The sequence below is a fragment of the Papaver somniferum genome, chromosome 4 (assembly GCF_003573695.1).
Source record: "Papaver somniferum cultivar HN1 chromosome 4, ASM357369v1, whole genome shotgun sequence".
NCBI classification, from domain to species: domain Eukaryota; kingdom Viridiplantae; phylum Streptophyta; class Magnoliopsida; order Ranunculales; family Papaveraceae; genus Papaver; species Papaver somniferum.
In genome coordinates, this window is record NC_039361.1 from 131,550,172 (window position 1) to 131,573,995 (window position 23,824).

Genomic DNA, 23,824 nt, shown 5'->3' on the forward strand with positions numbered 1-23,824 from the left:
CGAGGTTTCCTGATAATTTGACTTTCTACGCTTATATTCCGACAGCGTCATCTTAGGTGACGTCTCCTCAGAAGAAGTCATCATCCTCAAAAAGTCCCTGAAAAAAATACAAAAAGAAACGCATAAAAAATAAAAAATAAAATCTAAAATAAAATGAAAATACTGTACATAATAAAAAAAATAAACCAAAAAATTAATCTAAAAACAAATCCGCGTCGGCGGCGCCAAAATGATGTGATTTTTTGATTGTCGTTGTTGTAATAAAGATTCGAACTCTAAGACTTGTGAAGATTAAATTTACAGATTTAATGAAAATAATAAACAAAGGCGAGAGTTACTGGGACTAGGATTCCACCGAATTCATATCATAAGGCTCAATTATTTATTCTCAACAATTATCGCTTAATAAATAAAATAACATGGACTCTTATTTTTTCCAAAGTAGATTCTCAAAATATTAGTTATAAATTGTAAGCATGGGACATCAAACATCTAAGCAAGCATGACCCATCAAATAAAATGATAACTAATTAATTCAAATCATAATTCTATTTTAGTTAGTGCAAAAGTCAAATAGAAAAATAAAATAAATTTACCCATGCATGAAATTCGGATTCCTCCGTCGACCCAGTGTAGGGGTCTAGCTCATCATGTTGTAGACACTCTTAAAAGATTATTTTATTGCTCAAAAAGTGTTTACAATGGTGAAAATGAAGAAAAATTAAACGCAACTATTTGGCTCTTCCAAAACTCCCCCCTCTCCGGATGCCTGTTTGGTCCTATTAGCATGCTATTTATACACAACAACCCATTACTCAAACATCTTTTCAAAATATTCTTCCATAACTCCACCAGATCTTCTCTTTAATGAAAGATATTTTAGGAATAATTTCTTTCTCCATTTATCACACATCTTCCTCTATTTGCTAGAATAAAATCCTGGGGATATTATCTTTTTTTTATTTATAAATAAAACCACAGATTTTCTTTCTCCTTTTCAATAAAAACAAACTCAACAATATATTATCTCTTTTAACTTCAAGATATGAAAACTTTCTGTATAATAGGCAAGAAGATATCTTTTCCTTAAATCTTTGAGATCTCCCATAAATTATGTGAATCTGTTTCAAATGAAGAAGAAGAGGGTGCCTCTATCCATTTGTTGGGTGCCCGTATCTGAAATGATATTTTATGGGGGAGAGTTCTTAATTCAACTTGTACTTAATTTCCAAATATTTGTGGGGAGTGCGGTTGTGGAATATTATAAGGGTTATCTTGTATCTTTATAAACTCCTTGATGAATGCATTTAGTTTCGGCTATATGATTGCATCTAAAAAGTTGATATGTGCTTTCTTTTGGTCATGAAGTGTCTCTATGGAAATTTCATTAGGATCCCACTAGTTTTCGTACCTTTTCCAATTTTATTGACAAAAAGAAGGAGAGTTAATATGTAGTTCACACTACAAATACATATGGTTTTCGGATCATTATGTAAGGGGGAGTGGTTTTCATGTGAGATGAAGTATTGACTAAGGGGGAGTGATACATATCACCATAGTATTGTTGTCGAAGTTGTGATACAATTGAACTTTGATGCTGTGTAATAATATTATGACATTGTGTAACAATGATTGAGAGCTTTTGTTTTCTCATTTTTATGGCTACATATATTCAAAAACGATGATGCTGCATTGAATATCTTTGGAATCATTAGAGTACTTGGAAGTGGCGAATATTTCGAGTAATGTTGAAGAACCAAGGAGATCATGCATATGGAAGAGAAGCTGTAAAGTTTATTTATTTTGTATTCCATATGTATTGATAGTTTTGTCATTAAAGTTGTCAAAGGGGGAGATTGTTAGAGCACTTCTCGGTCGAACTCGCAAGCGTTGCTATCTCAAGCTTGTTTGTCAAGTTTAGTTTCCAAAACTATGAGTCTTGATTTCTAGTCTACTTATAGCTAAGTCTCGGACTAGGATAGAAAGTGTAGCTGAGCTCTAGACTCCACGGCGTTCATCATGCAAATACGAAGAACTACTAAAGGAACTGGTGGATCTTGATCGACTAAAAGGTATGTGGATACTTGAACTTATCTATCACTCAAAAGTCTATCTACTTTATCTCCTATCTTGAGACAAAAGTCGTATTGCTATATAGACTTCGATTATACACCTTTATCTATTTCGACCCGAGTTTATCTCGCTTATCCATTTCTCGAAATATGTGTTGGTAAGCTTTCGCTTTGGCCAAGTTCATCTTTACAAGTGATAAAAGTCATGTTGATTGTTTCAATCTCTTGAAAATATCTTTGATGAAAAATGGAGTGTGAATAACCTCTATACAACATCCTCTAAGAATGTTTCAGTGATTGAAATAAAGAGTTTAGAATATGTAACTGTTGATGGTGGTTTTTAGCTTAGGATTAAAATCGTAAAACCGTACAACTGACATGACCTCACTATGACCATTAGCACATTTATTGAACCTATTAGCATGCCTATGTAAGAATTACCATGTACCTTTTTGTTTATGTGTCATGTTCCATGGCAGAACCCTTAACATTGACCGACATCATCTATGCCAAACCCTAATTCGCCATCACTGAACTCTGAGCTTTCATCCTTCTCGGGTTCCTCATCGCCCCGGATAGGCTCAGCACTGCCACCTTCCATCTCGAGAAGCGATGTTTTCTGACTACTTGCAAGTTTGGTAAAGGCGTTCACGTTGCTGAGACCCTAGGAAAGATACAAAGACGGATACTCAGGAAAGAAACAAGGATATACACGATCCAACTAAGGTCAAGAGGAAAATCACACGTACCCGCATACTGGACGAACTGAAAGTCGGTAGGGCTGTCGAAACTCACTGGGAACCATCTGCACGGCTTTTAGATCTTCGCTCCTTCACTTGGGGACTATCTGCATTCGGGCTAACGGATTTTCGCTTGGGCGAAGAAGGATCCCTTAACAGTGGATAATCCTCTAAAACCGCAGGAGAAGGCTTACCGCGACGGTTTTCTACCACATCATTCACGAATCCACGGAAAACGAGAAACTCATCCTGCCAAAATATGTTATATTTGGAGGTTTTTGATGGATTTCGTTCCGCAAGCAGGAAAGGGAGACTTTTACCCGACACAAGAACAGTAGCATCGAGAACAGTTGGCAACGAGACTTCTGCAACAACTGGCTGATGAACAAGTGGGACCCCTTGGTCAAAAGCCATATGCGGAGCCGCCCTATCGATATTGTAAGAGACTGCTTTGCAAGATTCTCGAAAGAAAGACGACACATAACCGGGCGTGCAGCTTCGCATGAACACCATCTCTCCAACACTCATATCCTGTTTATCAGAAGACAAAGACATGATCGGAGCATGAGCAAAGGTACTGATCTGAGTTATGGACGCATGCACCAGAGCCCATTGACGAAAATTGACCGTGTGCGAGTTTTCAAGGAATCCAAACAGGTTCGAACCAATTTTTGGGAGCCTATTCGACCAGCGCAGTATCCTAGAGACACCCCAAGACTCGGGAAGTACGGACAACGGTTTTGGAGCATATATTTCGAAGTGCTCCCACAGCCACGCTTGGAGAAAGGCGGCATGAATATACGAATCCACTTTCATGTAACCATTTCAAACGCACATGTCCACGACCAGCTGATCCAAGTGTGTGTATAGAGAACCAAGAAACAAGCCGCCAATAGAGAGAACGACACATTTTGCCAATTTTATGGAAAACTTGATAAGTTCCTGTCTTATCTCCTTCTTACCCGAGCCTTCATCGAAAATATCTTTGGATAACCAAAGAGCCAAGAACGCCGCAACATGAAGCGTACTATTCTTCTGATTCGGCTCCAACTCATCGGGAAACCACTGAGACACCCACCATCCGTAGAAGCACCTCGTCTCGTTTTCTTTCCGAACAAATCCTTTTGATTTTGCAAACAGAGCGGCGCGCATTTCTTCTTCATCTGCAGACAATTTGACATCGAGGTTTCCTATTACAGGAAGGTTCAGAAACACGGCCACGCTCTCTAAGGAGATAGTCATTTTACCCCACCTGCATATGGCCGTGTGAGTGTCTGGACACCATCTGGAAATAAAAGCAACCAATCCTGGAATATCTTTCCTAATTTGAAGCACTGCGGAAGCCGCGACAGCATCAATGATCTGCGCCTTGGTCAAACTGGTTTTTACACATTCCTGGCTCATCATAAATCACATCCATTTCTCAAAGGGACGCAACGGACTCACAGAGATTTTAAAGTCAATAGGAGAAGCATGATACTCTTTCCTCTGAAGACAAAACCTTATTACACCTCCTGGCCGAACCGACCGGGCCTCTCCTTCACTTTCCGGACCAGTCAGAAGAATCGACACATACTTGGGATGATTTCTCCTAATCGTGGCGGATGTTGTAAATAACTCATCATCTATGTTCGGCTTAGAATTGCCAACATCTTTCGGTACGGCAGAACTTTTCTCAAATGACATCCTAACGAAAATTCTCTCACGCTACTTCCACCTTCGAAATAACCACAATGGAACAATACGAAGAGAAATTATTACAGAAAGTGCATGGAAATTATTTTATCAGACACAGGAGATCCATCCTAGACGCAAGCCAATTTGTTTCAAAGTCATAATACACATATGCAAAGAAATAGGGACTGACAGACCCTGCATCACCACCTCATGCCAAGACCATACCTTGCAGCGGGAAATTTTCGCCCGACCGAGGAGGCGCGCCCCACCACGGGAACCATACACACGGTCCCACCAGGAAAAAGGAGTAAACCCTAGAAGCTAGGTTTTCGCGGGAAGGGAATAACAATTACCAGCTCATGCATGCCTACTTTGCACGGTAATTTAGGCGGCCAACATCACTACGGTATTTACGCCTAAATGTTACTACAAGTTCGTACAAAGCATACCTACGGATAGGATTCATACCAAGGCAGAAGGACAACATTTCTACAAGTTCATGAAATGGTACGCCTACAGCTAGGGTTTTCACTAACACAAAAAAAAACAACAAGAAAAGCAAGTTAAAGAGGAAGTATTGGAAGACATGCCTGGGATTCACTCGTCTGCTTTACTGTTACCACACGGCCAGAACCGTCTGTGCCATTGCCTTGGCCCCACCATGCCAAGCCTTTCGCGCTATGACTTGCCGCACCAACACCGACAACTCGCCAAGCCAGCATCATGATGTTCCCTAAACAAGCCAAGGTGATGCATAGCCAGACTAAGCCGATGATCTTCATCTCACCACTTCACGGTCTACACCACGAATAGAATCTACGCAAGGCCGACAAACACGAGGATCATGGACTCTCCTTACCTCTCGAAAAGCTTAGTCGGACCTTCCTGACCATCTTTCCACGACTTGTCATTTCGATTTTTGTCCTTGCCCGTCACCATCTTATGCTTACCTCACAACAATGCTCCTGTTCCGAGCTAAGCAGAAGACTTAATGTTGATGGTGGTTTTTAGCTTAGGGTTAAAATCGTAAAACCGTACAACTGACATGACGCCAATATGACCATTAGCACATTTATTGAATCGATCAGCATGCCTATGTAAGAATTACCAGGGTACATTTTTTTCATGTGTCATGTTCCACGGCAGAACCCTTAACATTGACCGACATCATCTATGCCAAACCTTAATTCTCATGCTACCGCGCCAAGGCATGCCAACCATGCCAGCCGCACCATTGTGCCGATGGCAAACCATGCCACCCACGTCTCCGCGCCAAGGCATGCCAACCATGCCAGCCACACCACTGTGCCAATGGCAAACCATGCCAGCCACATCTCCGCGCCAAGGCATGCCAACCATGTCAGCTGCACCACTATGCCAATGGCAAACCATGCCAGCCACATCTCCGCGCCAATGCATACCAACCATGTCGGACGCACCACTTTTCCAATGGAAAACCATGCCAGACACGTCTACCGCGCCAAGGCATGCCAACCATGCTAGCCGCACTATACGCCAATAGCATGCCAAACCCTTGGCCCCACCATGCCAAGCCAACCTCACATTGCCTTGGCCTCAACCATGCTAGCCGTACCACACGCCAATGGCATGCCAAACCCTTGGCCCCACCATTCCAAGCCTACCACACCTTGCCTTGGCCCCAACCATGTTAGCCGCACCGTGCGCCAATGGCATGCCAAGCCAACCGCACCTTTCCTTGGCCCCACCATGCCAAGCCGTCCGTACCAAACCCTTTTCCCCACTATGACAAGCCATCCGCGCCATTGGCCTTGGCCCCACCTTGCCGGCCTTCTCTATGCGGCTACCAAAACGAAGGCGTGCGACGATCAACGACCACCCTTCCATCCTAGATGCAAATCCTAGACGTCCAAGGTCTCCAAACAAAGCATGGTAACCTTTGGCCAAAATCCCTAGTTTTGGTCACGCCAAACCGCGCCAAGGCATGCCATGCCAACCACCTTGTCGCTCCATACCATGCCGGCCTTCCCCATGCGGCTACCAAAACGAAGGCGTGCGACGATCAACGACCACCCTTCCATCCTAGATGCAAATCCTAGCCGTCCAAGGTAGCCAAACCTTTGGCCCAAAACCCTAGTTTTGGCCACACCAAACCACGCCAAGGCATGCCATGCCACATGTTCCAATGGCATGCCAACCACCTTGTCGCGCCATACCATGTCGGCCTTCCCCATGCGGCTACCAAAACGAAGGCGTGCGACGATCAACGACCACCCTTCTATCCTAAATACAAAAAATCCTAGTCGTCCAAGGTTTCCAAACAATGCATGGTAACCTTTGGTCCAAAACCCTAGTTTTGGCCGCGCCAAGGAATGTCATTCCACATGTGCCAATGGCATGCCAACCACCTTGCCGCGCCATACCATGCCGGCCTTCCCCATGCGGCTACCAAAACGAAGGCGTGCGACGATCAACGGCCACCCTTCCATCCTAGATGCAAATCCTAGCCGTCCAAGGTCGCCAAACAACGCATGGTAACCTTTGGCCCAAAACCCTAGTTTTGGCCACGCCAAACCGCGCCAAGGCATGCCATGCTACATATGCCAATGGCATGCCAACCACCTTTCCGCGCCATACCATACCGGCCTTCCCTATGCGACTACCAAAACGAAGGCCTGCAACAATCAACGACCACTTTTTCATCTAAGATGCAGATCTTAGCCGTCCAAGGTTACCAGCTAACACATGGCAACCTTTGGCCCTAATTTGGTCGCTCCTAAACAAAGCCAAAACCCTAAATTTTGCCCGCGCCTAAACTGGGCCATATTAAAGCCATATTGATCATACTTTCATGCCACTGGCTACCAAACGAAAGGTTGCAATAATAAACGGCTACCTTCCTCTTAAGATGCAAAATCTCGACCGTTGAAGATCACCACTGAGCCGGCAAGTCTCCCAAGATCAACTTTCCAGACAACAACAACATGCTACATGTTTTCCATGAAAACACTCGAGACATCAACACGTGTCACAAACTGGGGGATGCTCATTGGGTATTGGTTTGGCGGTTTACAGCGTGCGGCGTACACTACGCTCGTTATAAGAAAGTGTCATAAGGATGAGGCGGTTAGTAAATACAGGGAGTAATGGTGAAACGCTTTCTTTTATGGAACATCAATTCCAAGCGTTACCGGTTACCACCTCCTCCCATTTACTCACCCTTTTTCCATTTCTTAATAAGACCAGAGTACGTTTCACTTCGACTTGTATAAATAGGCATTACCTATTTCCACCGAACAACAAGTTCAGGTCAGGAGGATACAACACTCAGAAAACATATGCTAGCTTTCCATCTGTTAGCTTCCCACTTTCTGATACAAGTCATGAAACAACTACTATTCCATAATCAACTATTCGGGTCTCAACACTTTCTTCGTTTCCCTCCCCAAAACCAACCCTTCTCCTTCACTTTGTGACCGAAGAAAGTCTGGAACGGCCATTTCTTGGTTTAGGCCGGATTTGTACAGATTGATCTCTCAAATCCAAAGTACTCCCTTGCAGTACATTGTTTAGGGTTTAAATTCGTTTCTCACCCACACACCCGAAATTACCAAAATCAGAAAAAACCATTTTCACCCTCAAACAGTAACCATCTTTGGATATAAGCATATAGTGTGTTCCCACATTAGTGTATAAGTCCAAAACCGGGAACCAAATATATGCATACTTGTGTGTGTATTAAATGGTTGATGGAGACTGGGTAAGTATTCGCACCCGTACGCATACTGGCGGAAGTTCACGACCGTGAATTTCTGCTGAGTTTGGAAATCAAAACCAACTCGATCTGGTTACCTAAGTATGCGTACCCGTATGCATACCAGTGGAAAGTTCATGTCCGTGAATTTCTGCTGAGTTTGAAAACCAAAACAAACTCAAATCCGATTACTTAAGTACGCATACCCGTACGCATACTTAAGTGTGTTACTTTCTAAAATTGGTTTGTTCATGAACTAAAACTTTTATATAATAAGGAATGCAATTTGCAAACCGTGGCTATAATGTTCATGAATCGGTTCGAGTGAATCAAAACCAATTTTGCTTCGATTGTGTCTTGTATACTTCTATAAGATCTAAGCAATTGAACAACTCTCGAACTAGTTCATTTGAGTCATTTGGACTAGTTATGGTGAAGATGAATAAGGTTGATATGAAAGTGCTCATATGGCTACCATTGAACCAACTAGGTGTACACATTTAGGTACGGTTAGAAAAACCTAAACGAACGTGCATTTCATTTGTGTATAACAATCTAAGATTCGATCTAATGGTTGAAAGATATTAGCTTGATTCTAATCAGGATTTAACTAACGGTGAATACTGAATGCTTTGTTACCAAGGTAGCATTGATTGCAAACCCTGATTTGAAGACTTTATAAAGGAAAACTCTAGCAATTGGGAAACCTAATCCCCACACCTCATGTGTGATACTAGTTGTATAAGCTAGAGTTAATTCTCCTTTAACCTTAGGTTTTTACCGAGACCCTGTAGGTTAACGACTTGAAGAATTCATTGGGATTGTGAAGCCGGACTCAACTATTTTCTCTGTAGTTGCGTGATCTGATCTTGCTGTTAATTGTAAAATTGTAAAATTGGCTCAAGATTAATTTCTCTGATAGGCAAGATAGAAAAGTAGTCACAAACATCTTCGTCTCATCGTTTGTGATTCCACGATATCTTGTTTCGCTAGTCGATTTGGATTATTGTGAGGTGATTGATATTTCTAGGTTGTTCTTCGGGAATATAAGTCCGGTATATCAATTGGTTCATGTTCACATTGATTTATCAAAAGAAGGAACAAAACTCGTAGGTATTTCTGTGGGAGACAGATTTATCTATTCCTGTAGACTTTTCTGTGTGATACAGATTTATTTATTGAAGTGTTCGACTTTGGGTCATAACAACTCTTAGTTGTGGGTGAGATCAACTAAGGGAATCAAGTGCGTAGTATCCTGCTGGGATCAGAGACGTAAGGAGCGCAACTGTACCTTGGATCAGTGTGAGATTGATTGGGGTTCAACTACAGTCCAGACCGAAGTTAGTTTGTAGTAGGCTAGTGTCTTTAGCGGCTTAATACAATGTGTGTTCAATCTGGACTAGGTCCCGGGGTTTTTATGTATTTTCGGTTTCCTTGTTAACAAAACTTCTTATGTCTGTGTTATTTCTTTTCTGCATTATATTTTGTTATATAATTGAAATATCACAGGTTGTGGGTTGTATCGATCAATTGGTAAATCCAACCTTTGGTTGTTGATTGAAATTGATTGATCCTTGAACATTGGTCTTTGGTACCGTTCAAGTAATTTCTCTTGTATTCAATTAGACTCGCCGATTGCTATTTTCTTGAGTAAGTATCACATCAAGAAATTGAGATATAACTTGTTGATATACTTTTCTTAAGATTGAGTCTGACTGTCTAGTTGATTCTCTTGAAAGTATATTGGAGTTAGTCTATACAGATTGCTAAGCGAAATATTGGGTGAGGTTGTTAGACCCCTACTTTTTCAATTGGTATCAGAGCAGGCAAACACGTTTAAAGACCTCATAAGTCTGTGTTTGTAGCAATCTGACTCTGTGGACGGAAGATTATCTCTTGCTGTTGCACACACCAAAAAGTCCTCTAAAGCTTTCAATTATGCCAAATGTCTTGGGATTGCCTCAAAGGATAACTCCTTATCTTATTCTTCCAAATCCGAGGTTGAAAGGATGTTTTGTCAAATTTTGATAACATTTCCTCAAATGAGACGTTTGACACTCTGTCAAAAGCTGAAATGGATCTAGCCAGAATCTCCAAAAAAAATCTACTATGGCTATTGATTTTCACAATCATGCTCAGCTCATTGATGAATTTGAAAAGTCTCTTGGTCGAGAACGGGAACTCTATAGTATCATTGAATCCTTTCCAACAATATTGAAAAACTTATTCAAGAAACTACCCATCAACGTGAGATTAGTGTTTTTGAGAATATTGTTACAGAAGACTCAATTAGAGAAAAACGTTTGATCGAGACGCATTCATCAGATCTTAACAGACTTCGTGTTGAAAAAGAGAAACTAGGTATATCCCTTATTCTAGTCTAAGAACAGTGCAAATCCTTGAAAAGGGAAAACTATGTTTTGATGAGAAATTCTCCAGTACCAATGATCAATTCTCAGACAGAATTGCAGTACATGAAGAGATGTTCTCCAAAGGAAGTTTCTGCTAAGAAGTGTTTACATGACTTGCAATCTTCTAGTAGGGATATGAATTTAAAACAGGTTCCTGTTAATGTTTCTCCTCCATGAACCTGTTCCTTATGTGGGAAAAAGAATCACTATGTTCATCATTGTTTTTCTAGAAAGAAACAGATTTCTGATCTTCAAAATTTACTTCTTTCCACTGTCAACAGAGTAAACTCTCTAATGACCACTACAATGGATTTCTTCCCTGCAAAAAAAAAAACAGGATTCTCATAAAATAGATTTCAATGGTCACTCATCTCGAAATCCCCACAGGAATGGTGTTCCTTCGAATAGTGCAAATTCTTACACCACAAAAATACACATTCCCAGTATTTATGAGAATAGGTCTGGTAAGTCCAAGTCTAGATGGTGGAAACTTGTCTCTTCCAATTCTCTGGAACCAATCTCTGGAGGACCTAGACTTAATCCTCAGAAAAATATTTCTGATGGATCACCTGACAAGGTTATGTTGAATCCTTATGGAATAAAAAATAACCGAAAGAAGGTAAGGAATACCAGGTTCAAACCTTCAGATAGAATTAACAACTCATCTATCAATGCTCATAGTGGTATTACATCTCACTTGACTGCCTAATCTTAGAAATTTTTATTCTTGTATCTAACTTGAGGGATGCAAGAATGACTCTTGAGAGATACTCAAGTCTACTGTGGTTTTCCATTTGTATTATGTTTGACTATTCTATTTTATCTTGATGTGAAAGTAGAGTTACTTGACTCCTTGGTACTATGTACCTCACTCTTATGCTCTGATTAAATTTTTAAATTATTGAGTCATGATGATGAGGGATATATGAAAACAGCGGTATTTTATTCTTTTCAAATCTCTTCTGTTCTGTTATTTTTAACCAGTCCACGAACGTCAGTGTCTCTCTTGAGAGTTTAGGGTTTCCACAACAAGGGTGTATCTCTCTTTCTTGAAAAAATATATATCTTATATTGTTTTGCTTTCCCTAATAAAAAAAGTATGGAAAACTCCTCAAGACCTCAAGAAGTTGTGAATCTTGAGATGGAAGAAGACACTAAAGGATGCGATTCTGTTCAAGAACTTGTCTTGAAAAGGATGATTGAAAGGAAAGAACAACTCCTGGGTTGGAGAATCTGTTAAGGATTTAATTCTTTTTCAGAATGACTCTAAGGTCGGGTTTGAAAATCTTCAACTGCAAATAAATCAACTCATTGATATTCAGGCAAAAATCCTTGATAATCAAAACATCTTGATCAGGAATCAGAAGAAGCTCATCATGGACTGTGTCAAAGCTAGGCATCTTTCCCGCATTGTTGATCGAAAAGTTAATGTTCTCACTCACGAACATGAGGTCTCTACGGTCAAAAGAATCAAGGATATCAGTGATACCTTTTATGATGGACCCTTTCAAAGGTATGATGTTATCAAAGAAACTCGATTCTTATATTTTTCCTAGGAAATCTTCTTATGAGAATTTTATTCTTGTGTTTTTAGGAAGAATAACTAGAGTTTGGAATAGCCATTATTGTGATTACACATAGCTATGTCCAACGATTTTCATCTTCAATGTTTTTAGATTTATTTGTTTAAATTCTAAAGTTTGTTTGGAAGATGATTTTTGCAGTATTAATCTTTATGATTTTATACATTTCAAATTGTTATGGGATATGTGTGTTTGCGTCCGTGAACTATGATTGTCCCATACATGGTCAAAAGTTAAGTCTGTCTTATATCGATGTGCAAGTATTGATAAAAGATTGTATGGACTTTTGACAAACAAAAGTTAAGCTTGTTATGTCATTTTGCAAATATTGATGGAAGAAAGGATGAAATTTTGTTTACAAATATTAAATCTATTGTATGTCATTGTGCAAATAGTGATAAAGGAAAGAATAAATCTTTGTTTATTCCGCAGTATTGATCTTCCCTGATCCATATTTTATGTATATTGATAGACGCATTTGTGTGTCTATCTTGTTCTCGATTTTATATATTGTTAGTACCAATTTTTGTACTTATTTGATTATTTTATGTTTTTGTAGGTGTTTTTGGAGAAATAAGCTTTCGCGGCAAAAGTGGCTCGAAAAGTGTTATTTGGACCCACGGGAGGAATTACTAAAAGCACCTCGAAAAGTGTTATTTTCACACAATAGAAATGATAAGGGGCACCTCAACTGATATGGGTAACCAGTGGATAACAGCACCCGCATATCGGATTTGGGGCAGCTTTCTTCTTCACAATTTAAAACTTATTTTGGCGGGAAAATAGAGCTCACATCTGCGAACTACCCTGGATTGGTTCTGATCGAGATTTACCCGGAATTTCTGCCCGAGTTAGGTTAGTTTGGGCATGTTTAAGCAAATCAGGATTGGTAAGGCTTGTGATTCGAAATTATGGGGAGATACACCGAGTTTGGATAAACATAGGTAAAGACTTTTCTCGGGTCTTTTCTTGTGGAAGTTGTTCTCGGATTTCTTCATGGATTCAGTTATGTTCGGGCCTGTCTGGATTAGACAGGGACTGTAGGAGGTTTGGTTCGGTTTGGTTTATGATGAAACGGGGAAGGTCTTGGTCTTGCAAACGTAAAAAAGGGAAGAGCTCAATCAATTCTTGATAAAAACAGGAAACAAAGATACGGATTTGGGAATCTTAGGCACAGGCCCAAGAAAAATAATATTCTTATTGTCAGGCCCAAGTTTAATTTTTAGTTCCGTGACACCCATAATTATATGAAATTTTGAAAAATGTCTGCATAACGAGTTATACATCAGGGGTAAATTCGGCAACACAACTTGGATATAATATATCTAAAAATCCGCGTCTTGGAATTTTACAAATTTTATATCGTTGGAAATATTTTTAAGAGAGCTACACAACGAGTACAAACAACAATATCAAATTTAAGTTTTTTGCGAAAAAAATCGGAGCGATTGTTTTTTTAAGAAAAAATTTCAAAAATTGGTACATAACCATTATGCAGCCACCAAAAACGATACATAACACATTATGCGGACACAACAAAAGATGCATAAAACGTTATGCAGTCATATTTTGATTCATGCATTTACTAATTTGGTTATGCAACCACTAAAACGATATATACACCTAAACAATAACATCACAAAAAACAAAAGACGCATAACGAATTATGCAATAATTTTCTCAACTACATAAAAAGTTATGCATCCATTGTTTTGATTAATTTCAGTGCTTACAAAAAAAGTTGATGCATAATGCGTTATGCAGACATATTTTTGGATGCATATCAAATCATGCATCAATTTTTTTATTTCAATCATTACAGCAAAGTGGTTGCATAATGATTTATGCATCCATTTTCACGATGCATAACATGTTATGTAGATATAATTTTAGGTGCATAACAAGTTATGCAGTTTTGTTTTTGTTGGTTTCAATAGTAACAAAAAAGTTGCTACATAACGTGTTATGCAACCGTTTTCTGGACTGCATAACAAGTTGTGCAACAACTTTTGTAGATGTAGTTATGCATCCATTTCTATGTTATATTTCTTTTGTATATTCTTGACCAATTCCAACACTACCATAGCCTTCCCTGTATCACACAGTATCTTAACACCAACCTTGCACCTGCAACACCCATTACAACCTTTACTTAGGCCTGTCAATGGAAGAATATCCGTTGGATATTTAGAAATCCGATATCCGACATGTTAAGCACTACCGGATATTCGATATCCGATAATATTCTATAGGATATCAAAATCATATATCGATTCCCATAGGCTAAGCTGTCGAATATCCGATAGTATCTGGTTATAACAAAAAAGCTTAAAAACCCTTGTAAAACATTTTCATAATTGACACTTATGGGATATTTATCCGATAATATTCGATACCAGATTCGAAATTAGAATAAATTACAAATAAGTTCCTATACTATCGGATATCGGATATTAAGATTTCGGATGGGGTCTAATCCGTTTCCGATATGTTAAGGAAGAAATATCCGATAAAATATCCGATCTGATATCCGATATCCGATAAAACGGATAAACTCGGAAACGGATATCGGAAATCGGACAAATATTGACAGGCCTACCTTTACTGCAATAAGTTGATTCAACAGCATCAACTCAAAACCCATAGCATCAAAAATAGAGGCTTACGCGCAGCAATAGGTTCATGACGAGCTCCCAAAAGCAATAGTACTGCTTGCACCTATTAATCACCAGCAAATCCATTCGAATCACACCTTTTTGACATCACCTCAACCATTTTGCAGCTCACTCTGTCACAGCCATACCATCACCACGACTTCCATTCTTGGTCCCATTTGACTGCATTACTAACATAGACACCTTCAAACCTCAGTTTAACACCACCAGGAGCTCGGAAAAACCAACTCCTTCCCTGTAGGTTTCATACATTTCAATCCTAGCATACATCTAATTCATAGCACATCATTTCATCTCAAACCTTCAATCCTTTGTCGTGGCTTCCAATTTCGGTTGCACTTCTGCCACAACAATACCGCCGATTCAATACCATTACCTCTATCTCTTAGACATTGACAGTTGACACACATCCAACACCATTTCAGCACCTCCATTTGTTCCCTCCATTGAGCTAAACTCAGCTATAGTCTCATGAGTTCAAACACCACCAACAACAGAACTGCAGCTTCAATAACCTGCACCTGCTTGCAACTGCCATTGCTTGCAACTTCCCTATATTCTACAAATCCATCTAAACCAGCAGCTCCATCTGCTATTCCTTTCGACTGCAATTCAAATCCTAAGCATTTAAGATACATAATCTCAAAGCAACATCACCATCCATGGCTAGCTAACTAACATCATCACATGCAATCATTCATTTGCAGCCATCTCAGCCTAAGACCAATACTGCATGTAGCTCAAACCATCACTTCAACATCCATTTGTACCTGCTGCTCATCATCCGTCTTCATAATCAATCTCTCGAATCTTCTCATATAACTCGAACCAGAACTATCCCATCTTTGTAACATCTCCAGTGATCGTCACAAGCTCCAATTTGAACTCGTAGAGAAACCCACTCTTTCTACAACATCAAATCCCCTTTATTCCAACTCAAATTTAGTAGCAGCACCAGATTCGTTAATCACTCATCATCAGCAACTGATAATCATCTTCGTGTTCTTCTCTGCAAATTGCAAATCCATCCACTGATTTATGAATACCCCTGTATGTTTACCAATTCCCATCCCTTTCACAAGCAAATACCCCTGTATAACAAATTAAATTTATGAATTTCATTTACAGTTTTTTGTAACATACCTTGAAAACTCGTTGGAGAAATCTGTGTATTCCTTTCGGTTATTACACTTGCAACCCTATTTCACTTGAGAATCTCTTAATTTCATGAAAATCTCAACAAAACCTTAATATCGCATTAACCAGATAAACCAATTTCCTTGATACTTAAATACAGATTGAAACCTATTCGATGTTGATTTGATTATTTTGCTTGAAATCGAACAAGTCGTTCCATATTTCAAAGAACATGAACCGATATCGTTAGATTTGATAGCTAGAAACTACCACCAGAACGTGACTTAGGGCTTCCTTTTCTTCACTCTTTCGGCTGCTCCAGAAACAAAAAAAAAAAAAAAAAAAATAATAATTTGGGAAGAAATGAAAGACGAAATTTTCTAGGAATTATGGGCTTCTTAATAATAAACGTAAAATATATGGGTACGACGATGAGATTTGACGCCCGTTGGTTTCAGGGTGGAAAAAAACTGAGAAGAGGGCCTGACGGTAGTTTTCAAATTTAAATAAGAGAATTTACGTGAGATAAAGGGATCATATCTTCCCTGTTGGATTGAGTTTATATTTCGAAAGAGTTTTGGTGAGAAGGGACTCTGTTAGGCTAACCCCTATGGTCTTCTAATCTAGCAGCTAGATTGGCCATCCACGTCAGCTAAGACAACCTCCTAAGTCATATGGGATGGCTAATCTAGCAGCTAGACTAGAAGACCACGTCAGCGAGACCACCATCTAGCGCTGAACCGTTCAGCGCTATAAATCTCAGCCGTTAGATCAGAAAATTTTCTCCTAGCGCTGAATGGTTCAGCGTTTTGGTTATTTTTTGAGCGCTGAACGGTTCAGCTTTTGAAACTAGCTGCTAGCTGAACTGCGAGCAAATGCTAGGAGAGAGAAGTAGCAGGTACATGTGTTAACTTTTTTCCCACACTTATTTTTTAATTTTCAACACTTTTTGTACAATCTAGCAGCTCAATCTAGCCCATAGGGGTTAGCCTTAGGGACGCGTAGGAGAATAAAAAGTAAAGAAGAAGAAGCGTGAATTCCGGTGAAAGAGAAGAGGATTTCTAGGGATTTGTTGGACCCTGTTACGTATAAAAAGTGTTGTTTGGAGTCACGGAAGGGAAACCGAGAGTTTAGGGGGTCGGACGGAGGATTGGGAAGCTGCAAAGGGGTGATCGGAAAGTTGCAGAGAAGTTTCTGCTAATGCAGAGACTGTAGAAGACGAAGAATATAATACTGAAGAAGTACATCGCAGGAGCAGTCGTATGTTAAACTGCAGAAGCCATTTGTTGTTGTTCATTATACCTTGAGAAAAACTTTTAGCGACTACTCTTAGATTCCCTGCAAAAAGACTTTCAGCAACTACAGTTTGTTCCTTTTGATTCTTCTCACCTTTGTAAACACTTCTTGAGTAATGGAATAATATTTTGAGCATTTTTTGAGCATGATGAGCTAAACCCCATCACTGGGACGACGAAGGAAACCGTGTTTCACATTTGATTGGTAACTATGATTGATTCTTTTGACTATTTGCATCATTTTTAATTGATTTATGATTTTTATTAATTAGTTGTGATTTCGTTTGATAGCATATGCTTAGACTTAGAGCTTTTGATATGCTATTCTTGTGATTTACAATTGATGTTTTACAAAATCTATTTTTGGCAAAGAGAAGAGTCCATAAAAGTTCTACAATTGTTATGAATCATTATATGAACCAACTGATTGTGATTAATAGCGGAATCCTGAGTCTTAGTAATCTCTCGATATCGTGACAATTTTTGTGTATATATTTCTTTGTTTTTAGTGTTTTCTTTTATTAAGTCTTAAACCAATTTCAACAAGTCCGAGTGAACGACATCTTTTTTACCACTATAAAAACCACATCATATATATTGTGCGGCTTCGTAAGTTTTCTTATGTTGAGCATTTACGATTAAATTAATCATGGGTTCTCTTGTGATTATTTTAGTTAAGTACTTTGAATACAAATTCATGTTTCATGTGATTTGTAATGTCTAAAGAAATCCTTCTTTTCTTGTGAAAGTAAGGTCGCTCTTGTTGTTCTTTCGGGAATGATATTTTATGGGGAGAGTTCTTAATTGAACTTGTGCTTAATTGCCAAATCTTTGTGGAGAGTGCGGATGTGAAATATTAAAGGGGTTATCTTGTATCTTTATAAACTCCTTGATGAATGCATTTAGTTTCGGCTATATGATTGCATCTAAAAAGTTGATATGTGCTTTCTTTTGGTCAGGAAGTGTCTCTATGGAAATTTCATTAGGGTCCCACTAGTTTTCGTACCTTTGCCAATTTTATTGACAAAAAGAAGGAGAGTTAATATGTAGTTCACACTACAAATACATATGGTTTTCGGATCATTATGTAAGAGCGAGTGGTTATCATGTGAGATGAAGTATTGACTAAGGGGGAGTGATACATATCACCATAGTATTGTTATCGAAGTTGTGATATAAATGAAATTTGATGTTGTGTAATAATATTATGACATTATGTAACAATGATTGAGAGCTTTTGTTTTCTCATTGTTATGGCTACGGATCTTCAATAATGATGATGTTGCATTGAATATCTTTAGAATCATTGGAGTACTTGGAAGTGACGAAGATTTCGAGTAATGTTGAAGAACCAAGGAGATCATGCATGTGGAAGAGAAGCTGAAAAGTTTATTTATTTTGTATTCCATACGTATTGATAGTTTTGTCGCTAAAATTGACAAAGGAGGAGATTGTTAGAGCACTTCTCGGTCGAACTCGCAAGTGTTGCTATCTCAAGCTTGTTTGTCAAGTATAGTTTCCAAAACTATAAGTCTTGATTTCTAGTCTACTTATAGCTAAGTCTCGGACTAGGATAGAAAGTGTAGTTGAGGTCTAGACTCCACGGCGTTCATCATGCAAAGACGAAGAACTACTCAAGGAACTGGTGGATCTTCATACACTAAAAGGTATATGGAGACTTGAACTTATCTATCACTCAAAAGTCTATCTGCTCTATCTCCTATCTTGAGACAAAAGTCGTATTGCTATATAGACTTCGATTATACACATTTGCTATTTCGAACCGAGTTTATCTCGCTTATTTATTTCTAGAAATATGTGTTGGTAAGCTTTCGCTTTGGCCAAGTTCATCTTTACAAGTGACGAAAGTTATGTTGATTGTTTTAATCTCTTGAAAATCGCTTTGATGAAAAATGGAGTGTGAATAACCTCTATATAACATTCTCTAAGAATGTTCCAATGATTGAAATAAAGAGTTTAGAATATATAACCATCTTTGGATATAAGCATATAGTGTGTTCGCACATTAGTGTATAAGTCCAAAACCGGGAATCAAATGTATGCACACTTGTGTGTATATTAAATGGTTGATGGAGACTGGGTAAGTATGCGTACCCGTACGCATACTGGCGGAAGTTCATGACCGTGAATTTTTGCTGAGTTTTGAAATCAAAACCAACTCAATCCGGTTACCTAAGTATGCGTACCCGTATGCATACCAGCGGAAAGTTCATGTCCGTGAATTTCTGCTGAGTTTGAAAACCAAAACAAACTCAAATCCGGTTACTTAAGTACGCATAACCGTACGCATACTTAAGTGTGTTACTTTCTAAAATTGGTTTTTTCATGAACTAAAATTTTATATAATAAGGAATGCAATTTGCAAACCGTGGCTATAATGTTTATGAATCGATTCGAGTGAATCAAAACCAATTTTGTTTCAATTGTGTCTTGTATACTTCTATAAGATCTAAGCAATTTAACAACTCTCGGACGAGTTCATTTGAGTCATTTGGACTAGTTATGGTGAATATGAATAAGGTTGATATGAAAGTGCTCATATGGCTAACCATTTGGCTTAACAGTAGGTGTACACGTTTAGGTACGGTTACACAGACCTAAATGAACGTGCATTTCATTTGTGTATAACAAGCTAAGATTCAATCTAATGGTTGAAAGATATTAGCTTGATTCGAATCAGGATTTCATCTAACGGTGAATATTTAATGCTTTGTTACCATGGTAGCATTGATTGCAAACCCTGATTTGAAGACTTTATAAAGGAAAACTCTAGCAACTGGGAAACCTAATCCCCACACCTCATGTGTGATACTAGTTGTATAAGCTAGAGTCGATTCTCCTTTTACCTTAGGTTTTTACCGAGACCTTGTAGGTTAACGACTTGAAGACTTCATTGGGATTGTGAATCCAGACCCAACTATTTTCTCTGTAGTTGCGTGATCTGATCTTGTTGTTTCTATCCTATTGAGTACAATTGTAAAATTGGCTCGAGATTAATTTCACCGATAGGCAAGATAGAAAAGTAGTCACAAACATCTTCGTCTCATCGTTTGTGATTCCACAATATCTTATTTCGCTAGTCGATTAAGATTATTGTGAGGTGATTGATATTTCTAGGATGTTCTTTGGGAATATAAGTCTGGTATATCCATTGGTTCATGTTCACCTTGATTTATCAAAAGACGGAACAAAACTCGTAGGTATTTCTGTGGGAGACAAATTTATCTATTCCTGTAGATTTTTCTGTGTGGTACAGATTTGTTTATTAAAGTCTTCGACTTTGGGTCGCAGCAACTCTTAGTTGTGGGTGAGATCATCTAAGGGAATCAAGTGCATAGTATCCTGCTGGGATCATAGACGTAAGGAGCGCAACTGTACCTTGGATTAGCCTGAGATTGATTGGGGTTCAACAACAGTCCAGATCGAAGTTAGTTTGTAGTAGGCTAGTGTCTGTAGAGGTTTCATACAGTGTGTGTTCAATATGGACTAGGTCTCGGGGTTTTTCTGTATTTTCGGTTTCGTCGTCAACAAAACTTTTGGTGTCTGTGTTATTTCTTTTATGCATTATATTTTGTTATATAATTGAAATATCACAGGTTGTGCGTTGTATCGATCAATTGGTGAATCCAACCTTTTGTTGTTGATTGAAATTGATTGATCCTTGAACATTGGTCTTTGGTACCGTTTAAGTGATTTCTCTTGTATTCAATTAGATTCGCAGATTGCTATTTGCTTGAGTAAGTATTGAATCGAGAAATTGAGATATAATTTCTTGATATACTTTTCTTAAGATTGAGTCTTACTGTCTAGTTGATTCTCTTGAAAGTATATTGGAGTTAGTCTATATAGATTGCTAAGCGAAATATTGGGTGAGGTTGTTAGACCCCCATTTTTTCAGTGTTAAACCTGGATGAGGTCCCGGCTTTTTTCTGCTATTGTGGTTTCCTTGTTAATAAAATTCTTGTGTGTGAGTGTGAGTTCATACTCCTATCAAAAACGAAAAAGTTGGTGGTGTACTTGGTACCCATGCGTTTTCACTTTCTTATGATTTTTGGTGGGACATTATTCAATAACTAGATGAAATTTTGGATATGAAATTGAAGTGAAGAAAACTTTTTATGTTCTGTTTTTAGATCGAATTTAGGTGTTGTTAGTATAATCGCATATTTTTATTCAGATATGATAGTATTTTTATTTTTCTAACAAGCAATATTATATTACCCGCATGTGAATGCATTTATTTACACTGTTAGAGTATAAAGTTAATGTAAGTACCTATTATGTCTCACATACAAAAAATAAATAAAAATGAAACTAGGTATCAACCGGCCTACGACCTAGTCTCATACCTACTTTTTTTTTTTAGGTAGTTCCAGATTCTTTAACTCGTGAGACCATTAATTTGGTTGTCTCTAACTCATGTATTAGGTTTTCATCTTGTATTGCTAATTCTTTTTAATTAATATTTTGGTATTTATATAAATTTTAATAAACGTATATATTTCGATGTTAGCCATATTGTATATCTTACTGACTTTTAAGCCATAATTTCTGAGAATGTGAATTTTAACCGGTGAAATCGTACAAAGGCGGTAAACCGATAAAAATGAAATCATATAATGAAAATATATGAAATATAATTCTATATATTTCATGTAACATCAATTAATTTGTACATTCAGATGAAAAAGTTAACCATTTCAAATTTCACTCTTGTTCCGTTGAAAATTAATTGGATCTACGCTCCTCGCGTTCTTGGTTCATTGCTTTCTCTGCTCGAATAATATTTGCCTGCACATTACTTACTTTAACTTGTCTTAGTTTCATGTTGATGTTATTTTGTTCTGCTCATCTTGGAGGAATCTCTTTACTTGTTAGCTAGCCCATATAATTGAAAATGATAAAGGACAACTACAATGACGATAAACGATGAATGTTTATTATTAAACTGGTACAATAAGTATGAATATCTTTGCCAGTTAGCACATTCACACGACAACTATGAAAATAATAAACGACGAATGTTTTGTGGATGGTATCTTGACATCTAATTGAACTCTTTCTAAACTGATTATTACAACAACAAATATTTTTATTTTATGTTAATATATTGTATGGTAATTAAATTAATATAATAAAGCTCCTAACTAGTCATATCGTTTCTCTATTTTCAAAAATGACGGGCTAACTTCCTGCCGAATTATTTACATGGTCATTAGGTTCTTCCATGGTTAGCGACATGTTATTTTTCATTAACGACAATAACTACCGAGTTCATTATTTACTCTTTTGATCTCTTCATCACCATATCTCGACATGCGTCCATAGTAGTATCACTATCATAATAAGTGTCATTATCAACACTTATTCGATCTTTTTCTTACTTATAGACACCTCAATACCTCACCGGAGTTTTTCTTCATCACAATCCAATGTTATTATTGGAGAGTAAGAAGGTGGTTGAGAGGGTCTTTCAAGAATCTGGATGCTATCTGAGGTAGTGGGAGTTGGAGTGCATCCATAATAACTTTCACCCTCACATATGCTATCAAGTTCTCCTTCACTAGCCATAATCATGCTCTTCCCTTGTTGACAAAAGTAAAAGTTTGCAAATTATAATCACTCTAAATATACTTAACGTTATTCAGTTTTAACCAAATTCATCGTTAAATAAAATCATATGACAATTAAGTACCATTTAATAACTGCAAAAGTATAATTTCGATGGACATTACTAACCAACTTCCTATTGTACTCCATCCAACTAAATTTTCTTTTCATTATAGATAGTCGATCCATAAATTTAATCTCATATCCATTGCAAGAAGTCGTCATTAATTACATTTCCAATACAATTAATGATGTTAACAAAGAAGGTACCTTTGATGCTTTAAAAATAAGGTACCTTTCTATATAACAGTTCGTTTTCTTACTCTCTGGTGATCAATTCTTTGGTTGGTGACTTGGAGGAGAATTTACGATATTTTAGAAGTCAATATCATGTTGTTTTGTGATACAGTGCTTACCTTCTTCGAAGAAGGTATGTGGTATTTGAGGTGTGTCTCGGATCAAAAACATTTCCAAAAGGTCCATAGTTTGACCTAACATATGAACACTTTGGTGTTTAAGTTTATAGATTTAAATAATTGAAGTGTTTAGACTAAATTCATGAATAGGGTGGTAAGGAGACCATGCATGCCATAAAAACACAGACAAATCAAAACTTAAAACCTTCCAAATTTCTTCTTCCTAAGCTACTTTGTAACTATTTGAGTGTCTATTTTTATCTCTCTTCACCTTCCATGGTATTTTCCTTCTTGGGGTAGCAGAGATGTGGTAATTAGAGTGCTAGAATCGATCTAGAATGCTATATGAATTGACATGATAACTTTAAATCGCAAGTGAAAAAGTCGTGTCTGGGATTGACTTTTTATGGATTAATTGTATGTATATCCCAACTACATAATAGGCTTGTTGATT

At 38.0% G+C, this 23,824-nt stretch overlaps 1 long non-coding RNA gene across 1 annotated transcript; it reads right to left on the reverse strand.

The window, feature by feature from the left end:
* Positions 1-14,551: 14,551 nt before the first annotated feature.
* Positions 14,552-16,397, reverse strand: LOC113276581. The gene is made up of 2 exons (XR_003324568.1): positions 16,035-16,397; positions 14,552-15,900 (listed from the first exon to the last, which is right to left on the reverse strand). It is a non-coding gene; the product is annotated as an uncharacterized LOC113276581 (long non-coding RNA).
* Between the last annotated feature and the right edge of the window lie 7,427 nt (positions 16,398-23,824).